The sequence below is a fragment of the Nicotiana sylvestris genome, chromosome 9, assembly GCF_000393655.2.
Source record: "Nicotiana sylvestris chromosome 9, ASM39365v2, whole genome shotgun sequence".
Taxonomy (NCBI): Eukaryota; Viridiplantae; Streptophyta; class Magnoliopsida; order Solanales; family Solanaceae; genus Nicotiana; species Nicotiana sylvestris.
The window spans coordinates 33,339,296-33,350,884 of NC_091065.1; positions in this window are offsets into that span (position 1 = coordinate 33,339,296).

Here is an 11,589-nt window from a genome sequence, read left to right on the forward strand (position 1 = left end):
TCTGGGGATTAACTCTCCCTCTGGTAGTCGTGTTGGAGTCACAAACTTATTTCTCGAAATGAGAATATAACCTTATGGCCTATACTCTTTTGTTGTCTTAAGGCACATCACCTTTCGTCTATTTCTTCATTTGACTATAGGTTTTGTAATAGTCTACCGTTTTCATCCATGTATCACACCTTATTCATAATGTTTCCTTATCTCTCTTCCCAATATTCTGCTAATATTTCTGCATATCCCTTTTCTTGTGAAAATTTCAATACGGCATTCTTTCGCTTTTAGATTCCCTTTGCTCCATCCAGTGGCTCTTCAAGTTGCTTAACATTCTCGCTTTACTAGGGACGCGAGCCACACTAAGGTAATATTTATCCCTTCAAGGCTTATAGTGCATGTCTTTGTGGTACTCATATCTGGCTGCACTATTTTAGAGTGCACCATCTAGGTGTCTCACAAGGAGATCTATTAGCACATTTGCCATATCCTTCGAAAATGTCAACTGACACAAACAATTAATCCATCATATCTTCTTATACGATTTTCTATTAACCCACATAGGGCATATCTGGAATGGGTGCAGCGAGTTGTATATACCTCGGTTACATTTGAATATAACTGAAAAAGCTTATGTTCCTCTGCCTGAATTATAAACACTGTTAACTTTTGTTAACTAGGTACCTCGTACCCTTTTTCACCTTGCTCCTTTTACTTGTCGAAACTTGTACTTATCTTCTTAATCTCTCATTGTCCTTCACCATAAAGATGGATAGGCATTCTTGCCTTAAGGATTCTTATCAGGAAGCTCACACCTTTCAGTATACCCATGATCTGCTGAAGAACTCATATTTACTCCTCATAAGCATGATACGAAGTCGAGTTCCTCTAATTCAACACTTTCACAGCTATATCTCTTATCGATCATCTATTTGAACGTATGCATCGTCTTATTATGAATAAAAATAGATGCTGGGGACTTGAATTATTATAAGTGAGCTCTACCACACTATCTAGAGTAAGAAGAAAGAGTGACAATCCTAAATGCCTTGTAGCCTCCTGTTTATAAGTGTGGTGCACGACACACCCATAAATAAGACTCTACTGGACACGGCTTGTAGACTCCCTAGGACAGAACTGCTCTGATGCCACTTTTGTCACAACCCAAACCGATGGGCCGCGACGGGCACCCGGTACCTTACTCAACCGAGTACCAATGTGACGTATCTTTCTTATTACATCTTCATATACACGTGATATACGGGCCTAATAAGCCAATATAATCATTTATAAACTCAAAACATAGGCCAACAAGGCCGTACAATCTTTCACTTACAAGACATATGTCTACCAGCCTCTAAGAATACATAAATATCATAAAGGTCGGGACAGAGTCCCGCCATACCAAACAATACACGTCTAAATCATACTAACCAAACGAGCAACTTCGAAGCAAATGGAGCGCACCAACATCTTCCGCTGAGCTGATAGCCTACTTGGAGGGCTCTCGACCTATCTATCGGGACCTACGGGCATGAAATGCAGTATCCCCAGGTAAAAGGGACGTCAGTACGAATAATGTACCGAGTATGTAAAGCACATAAATAAATACATAAGAGACATGGAAGACATATAGAGTACATGACTCAACCTGTAAATATGAATAACTTTGTAGATCATAAATTACTTTTAGTGTCATGCATATGCGTATGAATGTCATGTCGTGCATAGGCACATGTTTCATAACATCATCAACCTCTGAGGGCATTCCATTATATGATACCGGCCACTGTGGGCAAAATCATCATCGTATACCAGCTGATCAGGTGGTGGTGCGTATATAACGCCATAACCTTTCCCATATATATATATATTTACATATATACGTGTATATAATGTTGTTTGAGTACATACATATATATGCATATATAACGTCGTTTGAATCATATTTCAGCCACTGTGGGCAACATCATCATCATATACCAGGTGATCAGGGTGGTGATGCATATATAACGCCGTAACCTTTTCCCATATCCCATATACATATATTTACATATATACGCGTATATAACGCATCTGGTCATGGGTCAGTGCACATGAATGCAGTGCATAAAAAGTACGTCAATAAAATCATTCGGAATGTCATAAGACCATTTTGCCTCTAAGTAATATCATAAAATAAACTCTTTTCAACTTTCGTATTTTTCTGAGACCCATGAACAGATGATAAGACATTATAACACACGGAAATTCAAGAACACAGATATCTCTAATACTTCTATGAATAGAGTCATTCATGGAATTTGTGCATTTGCACGTTCCGTTCGTATCGTATGGATCGTGCCAAAAGAAAGAAGGGATAACCTTAACATACCTGAGCATGACAAGAATCATCTCGCTTAAGCTCAAATATAATGTGTTTGTGTCCTTCAAATAGTGCTACGAATACTAACACAACAGTGACATCGTGCAAACAGGGGTAATAGCCCATTCGCCATATTTATCATTCTCTTTAATTAATTTTCAGCTTTTCACACTTAATTAGAATTCTTCGAACTTGAAACCCAGTCCTCGTTACAGCTCCTCAGTCCCAAATATCACGTAAAATCAAGCAGTACATGCTACAAACACCTCATAAACACATGGAATTTACGTTCATTTGCCTTTTTTTCTCCGTATAGTGACATGTGAATTTGGGTATAAGAAGATTGAAATTTGAGTTTTTGGGAGAAAAATCCATAGAGAATGGTTTTAGGCTTCATGTTTTTAATAGCCAAAATCATTCCTTACGTGTAAAAAAAATGGCTTAAGACTTGTCCATGTGCCTACTAGTTGGCTTATCTAAAGGAAAGTCATTCAAGTGTTTCTGTATTTATTGCCACGTGGAGGGAGATTTTTAATCATTATCCAAACTTATTAGTTAATTAGGTAATGTCTCGTTACCCGGTAATTAACCAATTACCCGTAAAATTAAGAATTTTCTTGACTTACATAAAATACTATTATTAAAATATTAAAATCTTAATAATTTATGGTACCATATAAAATAAATACCTACACTATTATTTCATTAAAATATCCATGTAAAAATACATATATTTTCTCAACTTATAATTTTTCTATTATCATAAAAAGAGTACAAATTTTTGTACGCTTAATTCATAAAATGGTAAAAAGATAATCTTCTTTTCTTGTAGAAAAAGAATAATTCATATCTTTATAATAAAGAAAATCTCATAAAATTTCTCATATTATGTGTATAATTCAAAGCATATTCGAAAGTAGTAATATCAATAACTATATAAAATCAAATATTTCAAACTATATATATATATATTTTTTTTTTTTGCTCAAAATACCATATAATATATATGTATATATATAACGATGTCAATATTGTTAAACTTACGGGGTGTAACACCTTATTTCGAGCTTTCATCAAATTACTTATGGCGTACTTTTACTTACGAAAACGCATGGTGTAACATCATTCCCCCCTTTGGAACATTCGTCCTTGAATGTTGGCTGATGCACTTATTATCTTCATAACATATGTCTTCTGAATACTTTAGTACTCCTCTTGCCATATAGGCATTTGTTATGTGAAGGGATCCCAAAGGCTAGGACATTCTCTCCTTTAGGAGTTGCTACCTTTTGTCATAGATCCGCTTATCCATCTGTATGACTGTACTGCCATAACTCTTACTTTGATTTATTGTTATTGCGGTCTGCTACCGAACTCCAGGTTACTTTCATTGTTTATCCCATATGTATAAATCTAAGTCCTTTTAATACTTCTTCATTACTGTTCATCTTAGGAATGACGATCCAATCTCATCTCATACTTTGTGACTTTTGTCCATCTATTGATTATTCACCTCACTATTGATCTACAATATACCGTTGATAACTTAAATCTTCTTACGTAATATTTTGCCCCTAGGGCTTAATCCTAATGACTTATCCATTCTCGTCACCTTTTCACTTGTCTCTCCTCATCCTTACTCATGCTTCCTTAAAACTTTATCGCTCTACCATCCTTTAGCTTGCCACCTATATATATCTATTTATAAACTTTCCTTCAATTTTCTTGTACCATAGATTTTATTATATTATTCTGGAACGTCAAGCGAGACATCATATCGTCTCTAATTTTTTTTTTTTGTTAACTAGATCTCCCAGTACTTAGAAATCATAGGCTAGAAGACATGCCGCCGACGATACCGCTATCATTCCCGGTTATTGGATCCCTGTGCTCGTAGCCTTCTATCCGAAGTATGGACTATTCACAATCTTCTGCCTTTGAGTATCTCGTACGTTGTTCACCTTCACCTTACTTACCTTAAAATATCACATCGTATCTTCTATCTCTTTCGTGACCTCCCTTCTACCTAGGTGTAATTCATGTCCATAACTTGAAGCTCTATTATAATACTTGCACCTCTGGTACATACACAATCCCGTGGGAGTTTCATACTGACTTCCTATGAGACACCCTTCTAATTGGCTTTATTGTAGAGTCATTATAGATTATGGTTGTTGTGTTATTTCTCTTGAATGTATGATATTAAGAGTGATCCTGTCATGTTCTCAAGCACAACTTCTATAATTTTTCTAGGTCCGATAATCAGAATCCTGATTTACGTAGGTGATGTAATTCTTTAGTTTTGTCTTCCTCCTAATCAACCTTTACATAGGCTTAAGCTATCTTCCGACCTGTGGCTCATGGTATCAGTTATTACCTTAGCCTTTCATGGGCATTATGGAATATCCATTTCTTTCGCTCAAAATACCATATAATATATATGTATATATATAACGATGTTAATATTGTTAAACTTACGGGGTGTAACACCTTATGCTTTCATCAATTTACTTATGGCGTACTTTTACGTACGAAAACGAAGGGTGTAACAATAATGGGTCAAGGTCCCGAAATTCCTTTCTAATAATCAGTTGTACAAGTCGCAAATGCGACCAGGGGTTCGCAATTACGAGCCTCTAAAATACAAACTAGCTCCCTCAGCATCAGTTCTCGCAAATGCGACCAGGAGAGTCTCAAATGCAATAATCCATTTGCAAATGCAGATGTTGTAATTGCACACCAGCCTCACAATTATTAAGCTGGCATTCACAGTCCATTATCGCAAATGCGATCAAGACTCTACAAATACGGACCTTTGCAATTGCGAGCAGACCATCACAATTGCAATGTTTGCAGCACTAGAAAACCTGAAGCCCTGCAAAACCACTCAAAAACTCATCCGAAATTCTCCCGAGCACCTTGGGCCCTATACTAAACATACATATATAAACCTCATACGAACTCGCTTGTAAGCTCAAAACATCAAAATCTTAACCAAGAATCAAACAACAAAACACATCATACAAGCCTCCAAGTTCAAGAACTTCAAATTTCACAACCAAACGCCTAATTTATACCAAGTCAACTCGAAATGAAACCAAACTTTGCACACAAGACTCAAATGACAACAATCCTATTTCAAGTTCAGGAACAACAATCTGAACACAATAGCCTCAAAGTCAACTAACGGTCAAACTTATTGTAAGCACGTGATTTTTGCTTCCCGGACAATCGCTCCAAAAGAAAACAAAAATAGTGATAAATGATTCCGCTGTGCAATTTTTCAATTTTTCGTGGCATGTGCTGTTAGTCATTTGTGGTTCGGTCCATGTTGCATCTGATCTTATCAATCAAAATACAAAGTATGTCTGTCATGGCAATCAAACCGTAATGCGGTCATTGAAAGAAAATTCAAAAAAATATATATATGTGCATCGTCCGTTCTAGGTGGTGATTTAACTTACTTAAATATTTTGTGATAATTGTGTTAAAATGTTACATTGTTGTTTGTTTTAATTTCATTGTTTTACTATTATTATTTTCATTTTTTGTTTAAAAATAGAAAACAAAAGAAAAGAATGAATGAAAATCAGTTTGGGCCCAAGAGATAAAACAAAAATAGGCCCAAACCAGCACACAAGTCCGGTCCAAACCAGGCCTGCCCAGGCACCCCCCAAAACGACGCCGCATCAGGCGTCTGATCTGAGCCGTTCAACCACACTAATCCAACGGTCCACCTTAGCACCCGTAACCCGACCTGTTTAGCCGGTCCAACCCAACCCATCACTTAAACCCAAACGACCCCGTTTTAATACCAAACGACCTCGTCTCACCCCTCACCATCAGATCCAAGCCGTTGAGATCATCTGATCCAACGGCTCAGATCTAAACCCTTAGACCATATATAAGCTTTCTATCACACCCCACGCCCCCTAGTCCCTATCCGAACCCCCCCTTCACTCATCTCCTTCCCCAAAGCCTGAAACCCCCCAAACCCTAGCAGCCGCCCTGATTCCCCTTTCACCAGAACCCGGCGGCATGAACGCCGATGACCCCCTCCTGAACACCCTAAGACCCCCTCACTCTCCTGAACATGGATCTATTACCCCCTAGCCTCGAATCCCCTTCCTTCATCTCGAATCTTCATTCGAAGATTCGAGTCGAATCCGGACCTATGCCAAACCTCACCATCTTCATACCAGACAATCCCCTGACCCCCCTCATGACCAAACCAGGCCTGGTTTGGTCCGAATCTACCCACAACTTCTAAAAAACCAGATCTGAAAATCCAGACCTTAGAACACATGAACCTGGGGAATCCGGCTAGCCTTAACGGGGGTTTGAGGTCTAATAGACCTTAATCAAGGTGTTCTCATGTGACAACACCCTGATTAAAGTTTGTTCGGCCTCAAAGGGTCAAAGTTGAGTCAGATTTGGTTCAGTTTTGTTTAGACATTTCTTTGGTAAGTTTTCTTTTCCTTTTTGTTTTATTCAACTGCTAGTTAAGTTGTCAGCATGTTTCGTTCTGTATGTTTGTTATTTTTTTTGTTATTTTCCATTCGGATTTCTTCCATCTGTGTCAAAGACCTTTTATTGGGTCAGTTGATTTTCTGTGTGTTTTGAATGTATTCTGTGGTATACATGATCGTCAATTAAATTAGTCGTCAAATGAGTTAATTCATATAGGTTCCCAGTGATTGAACAAAATTGTCTGAAGTTATTTGGGACTCTATACGTGTTGTTTATAGGAACGATTGATTGCTATGTGTTACGATTAATATAGTCGAGTCGATGTATGTCGTCAATTAGTTTCAGTCATTAATGGTAACAACTTGATCCGTGTTGTTTATTTCTACTGTGATCGTATTTGAATCCCATTAGGAACTGAATTGTATTGCCTATTGGTTTTGTTCAAAGTTGAATTAAAAGAACATCTAGGGGGTAGGTTATAATGGCAGTTCAGACTTTGAGCTTAAATGGATGCCATGTTCACTTAGTTCAGATGGTGGGCAGCATACGTATGGTCAGTTGTTTTGGATTAAAATAGTCTGACAGCACATGCTGTCAGATTATATTCCTGCTGCCCATACTTTGGTTAAATAAATAAGGGATTAGGACACTTTAACAACAAAAAGAGAGAGGGGCTATCAGGGATTTCATGGGAGTCTTGTTATTTAAAATAAGTGAGTGGAAAAACAACAGGGAGGGGGAATTCTGAGTTGTCCAGCAGGCTGTAAAGTGCTGGGATTAGGCTATAAGAAGGGGGACCTTCCGTTAGAGGGGGGATTCTTTTTTGGAGCCTAAAAAGAGGAGATTCTTAGTTTGGAGAGAAAACAAGAAAACATAAAGTCTCAGAATATTGTAACCAAACACTGTCTGAAAATTACATAAGAGTTCAAGTTGGTCAAGCTGTCTTGGCCAATTGCTGTTGGTTGCCTGTTGAGTTGCTTGTGATTGTTGAACTGCTGGTGTTGTTACATTGAACACTCTGTTGTTTCTGCTGGTTCATTACTTTGTTTTCTGGGATTGTTTGTTTGGTGCTCGACCATCTGTTGGTTTTCTTTGTTCTGGGAACTGTTGCTGGTTGTCTGTGGACTGTGGAAAACACTTGTGGTTGTTGGTTTGTTGTTGTGGTGTTGCTGTGTATCTGCTGTTGCTGTGGTTTGCTGTGTACTACTCAGCTGATCATTTTCCTTCTTCTTTTGTTCCTCTATACCAGGTACACAAATATACTACCACTGTAACGTGAAAGGTTTGAGCATGAATGTAAAAGAGAGGATCTGCAGATGTTTATATACACATAGACTATTATGTTAGGTTTCATATAATGTATAATAGTTTACATTTTTGTTTTGGATACTGGAGATAGTCCTCATGCCTAATAAATGTCAATGTGGGTAGTTGAATGTTAGACTGTGTATATAGGTGGGTGATAAAAGTGTACCCAATGCAGTAGGTTGTATCTTAGATTTAGTTTAATGGTGTAGTATAAATCTGTAATGTATGCCAAGCATGAAAATCGTACACTACTAGTTAAGTTCTTTCCCTTCTGATAAACTGCTTCATATAACTGGTAAACCATGTTTTAAGACAAAGAACACAGAACTTGCAATCTCAACCTCACGAAGGTCGAGCCCAGGTTGAAACGGACCAAGCAGGCCGCATCGAACAAACAATGGCCCAGGTCTGGTCCATCACGCATGGGCTGGATTTGGGCCCTTAATTCTGCTCGGCTGACTGTGTACGTGGCCATGCTACTGATTTTGCGCAAGCACTCGGAATTCTGTTATAGATAACTTGCAAACATGTAATTAACTAGGGCTATCTACTATTTTCAATTAGTAGAGACAAACGCGACAAGAAATGTAGTTGCTATAGGATATCCTTTTAAAATAAGGACGAGATGAGCCTCGACAAAAATAAAGAAAAACGCACAAATTGCGAGGCCCTCATTAAATGTATATATTGAAGCATTCAGTCCCTAAGGTGGGTCGTTTAGCAAATCTCACGACCTCCCGGAATAATAACGCGATAGCCTCTTTAAGCACGTATTTAATAATTTTACCTTCTTAAATTCGGGTGTACATTTATGTGACCCAAATCTAAATCTCAACGGAATCGAAATGTGTCTCTAATCACGGGTATATTGATTATGGCGTGGCCCGAGATGCATTTCCATGATGTTTGTAAATTCCTTTTAATAATAAATGAGACGAGCCTCGACAAACAAAAATGTAGAAGCTGCGGGGCCCTCTAAATGTATATATATTAAAAATACTTAGAATCCGGGACATGCCGTTTAGCAAATTTTACGGCCTTTCCCAAAATAACAATACGTTAGTTGCTTTAGGCACGTCTTAATAATTTATTTTTCTTAATTCGGGTGCACATTTATGTGACCCAAATCTAAATCTCAACCGAGTCGAGATATGTCAGTAACCACGGGTGCATTGATGTAACGTGGTTCGAGATATGTTTTCATGACGTTGCAAGTCCTATAAAAATAACAGTGAATGATAAAAGCGGTTAAAAGTTAAAATTGGCACATTGGTTCATAATTGTATTTAAAATCAGATAAATAAGCCGAATATAACAGTTGAGCGACCGTGCTAGAACCACGGAACTCGGGAATGCCTAACACCTTCTCCCGGGTTAACAGAATTCCTTATCCGGATTTCTGGTACGCAGACTGTAATATAGAGTCATTCTTTTCCTCGATTCGGGATTAAAATTGGTGACTTGGGACACCCTAAATCTCCCAAGTGGCGACTCTGAAATAATTAAACCAATCCCGTTTCGACTGTCCTTTAATTGGAAAAAACTCCCTACGCACCTCGCGGTGCCGGAAAAAGGAGGTGTGACAGCTCTGGCGACTCTGCTGGGGACTTAACCCAGAACCAGTGGTTCAGGGTTAAGAATTCGAGCTTAGAATAATTGTTATTATTTGGCTTTATTTATTATCTGATTATTACATGTTTTGAGCCTAATGTGCTAAATGCTGCTTTTACCGCTTTGATATTATTTGAACTGTATATAAACTGTGCCGAAACCTTTCTCTTCTTACCTCCGGGGATGTGCTTACTGGTTGAGACTCCCTATTCTGTTAGTGTCATACCCTGAATAAAAGAGGCTCGGAAAGTTTCTAAGCCGGCTGGCCTTTTGGTTCCCGGAAAGGAGCTCCTTCCTCAGCTCGAGTTGTCCGCTCGGGTACACTGTCTAGAACACCGACCCAGGTTTTTGAACCTAGTATAACAAAGCCACATGCCGGATCCCTAGTAGGAACGTTTATTTGCATCATGTGCATTTGACTTAGGGGACTCAACACAGGGGTTGGGTCCGTCTAGGACAAGCAACCTGAAAATAATAGACCATCTTATGGCATCCTATGTGCTACATGTTATATTCAGTCAAGGGCGAATGGGTCATTTGGTCATTTCCAGCATGATGTTATTTTAATCAAAGCATGGGGAACATTTGTGGAATCCAAGAAGCCTTGGAATTCCCTATGTCCCCCACGCTTGCTTTTTGGGAAAGCACATGGGGAACATTTGTGGAATCCAAGAAGTCTTGGAATTCCCATATGTCCCCCACGCTTCATAGGTTGGGAAAAGCGCATGGGGAGCATTTGCGGAATCCAAGAAGTCTTGGAAATCGTTATGTCTCCCATGCCACATTTTTGAAAGAAATAATAAATATAAAAAATAAAATTACAAATAAAAACAAAGCATGAAAATTCAAAAAAAAAGGAGTCCTTCATTATTTGTCACAAATATATACATGCATATATATATCCAAAAGTTTTTATTTCCAAAAATGTATATATATCTTTACATGTTGCAAGAAAATTTGTCTTGCCAAAAGTTTTTAGAATCCCAGTTTTCAAAACAAATAATCCAAAAATATTTTCTTCTTTAGAAAGTTTTTAGCTGTTTCTAAAATAAGAAAAAATGAAAAAATATAATAAAAAAAAGAGAAAAAGAAAAAAAAAACATGTCAAAGATTTCTAATTTTGTCGTAAATAAGTCTAGTAATGTAACTTCCCCCTTTTACAAAAATAGCAAGAACAAATATGTCAAATTTTAAAGAGTCATAAATAAGTCCGGGTGATGCCACCTATGTCAAAATAGCCAAATGTTCCCAAAAGGAACTCCGGAAGGCTGCCTTGGTACAAACGGCCACCTCGTTTTTTCACACAACCCTAAAAATCTTCGTTCATGAAGTACTGAGAGGTCGTGTTCAGAAATCCTTTTGAGAAAAATCGCATATATTTTTGTTTTTTATCAGAATAAGCTTTGCTTGTTAAAATCTTATTAATAAATGTGCAGAATGAGCACGACTCCAAATGAACCCTTTTCAATCATGAATAAAATCCCCCTCCAATTGCGGCTCTGGTGGAATGATTTAGGCAAAGAAGGGCATGACGAAATCAAGAAGTATCTGAAAGGCCTCACGGGTTTATTGGATATCAGGCCACGAGGAGATATCATAAGGGCACTAGTCCCCCACTGGGATCCTGCGCACAATGTCTTCCATTTCTCGGACTTTGAACTTACCCCAACTTTAGAAGAAATAGCAGGGTATATCGGCAGCGCTGAGACTCCTTTGAGGCACAAATATCTGATTGCTCCAAGAGCTGTAGCAATACACCGGTTTCTGGACTCCTTAAAGATAGTCAGAACAATTCATAACCCTGACTTGGCGAAAGGTTTTTGCAGCATGAGTTTCATATATCA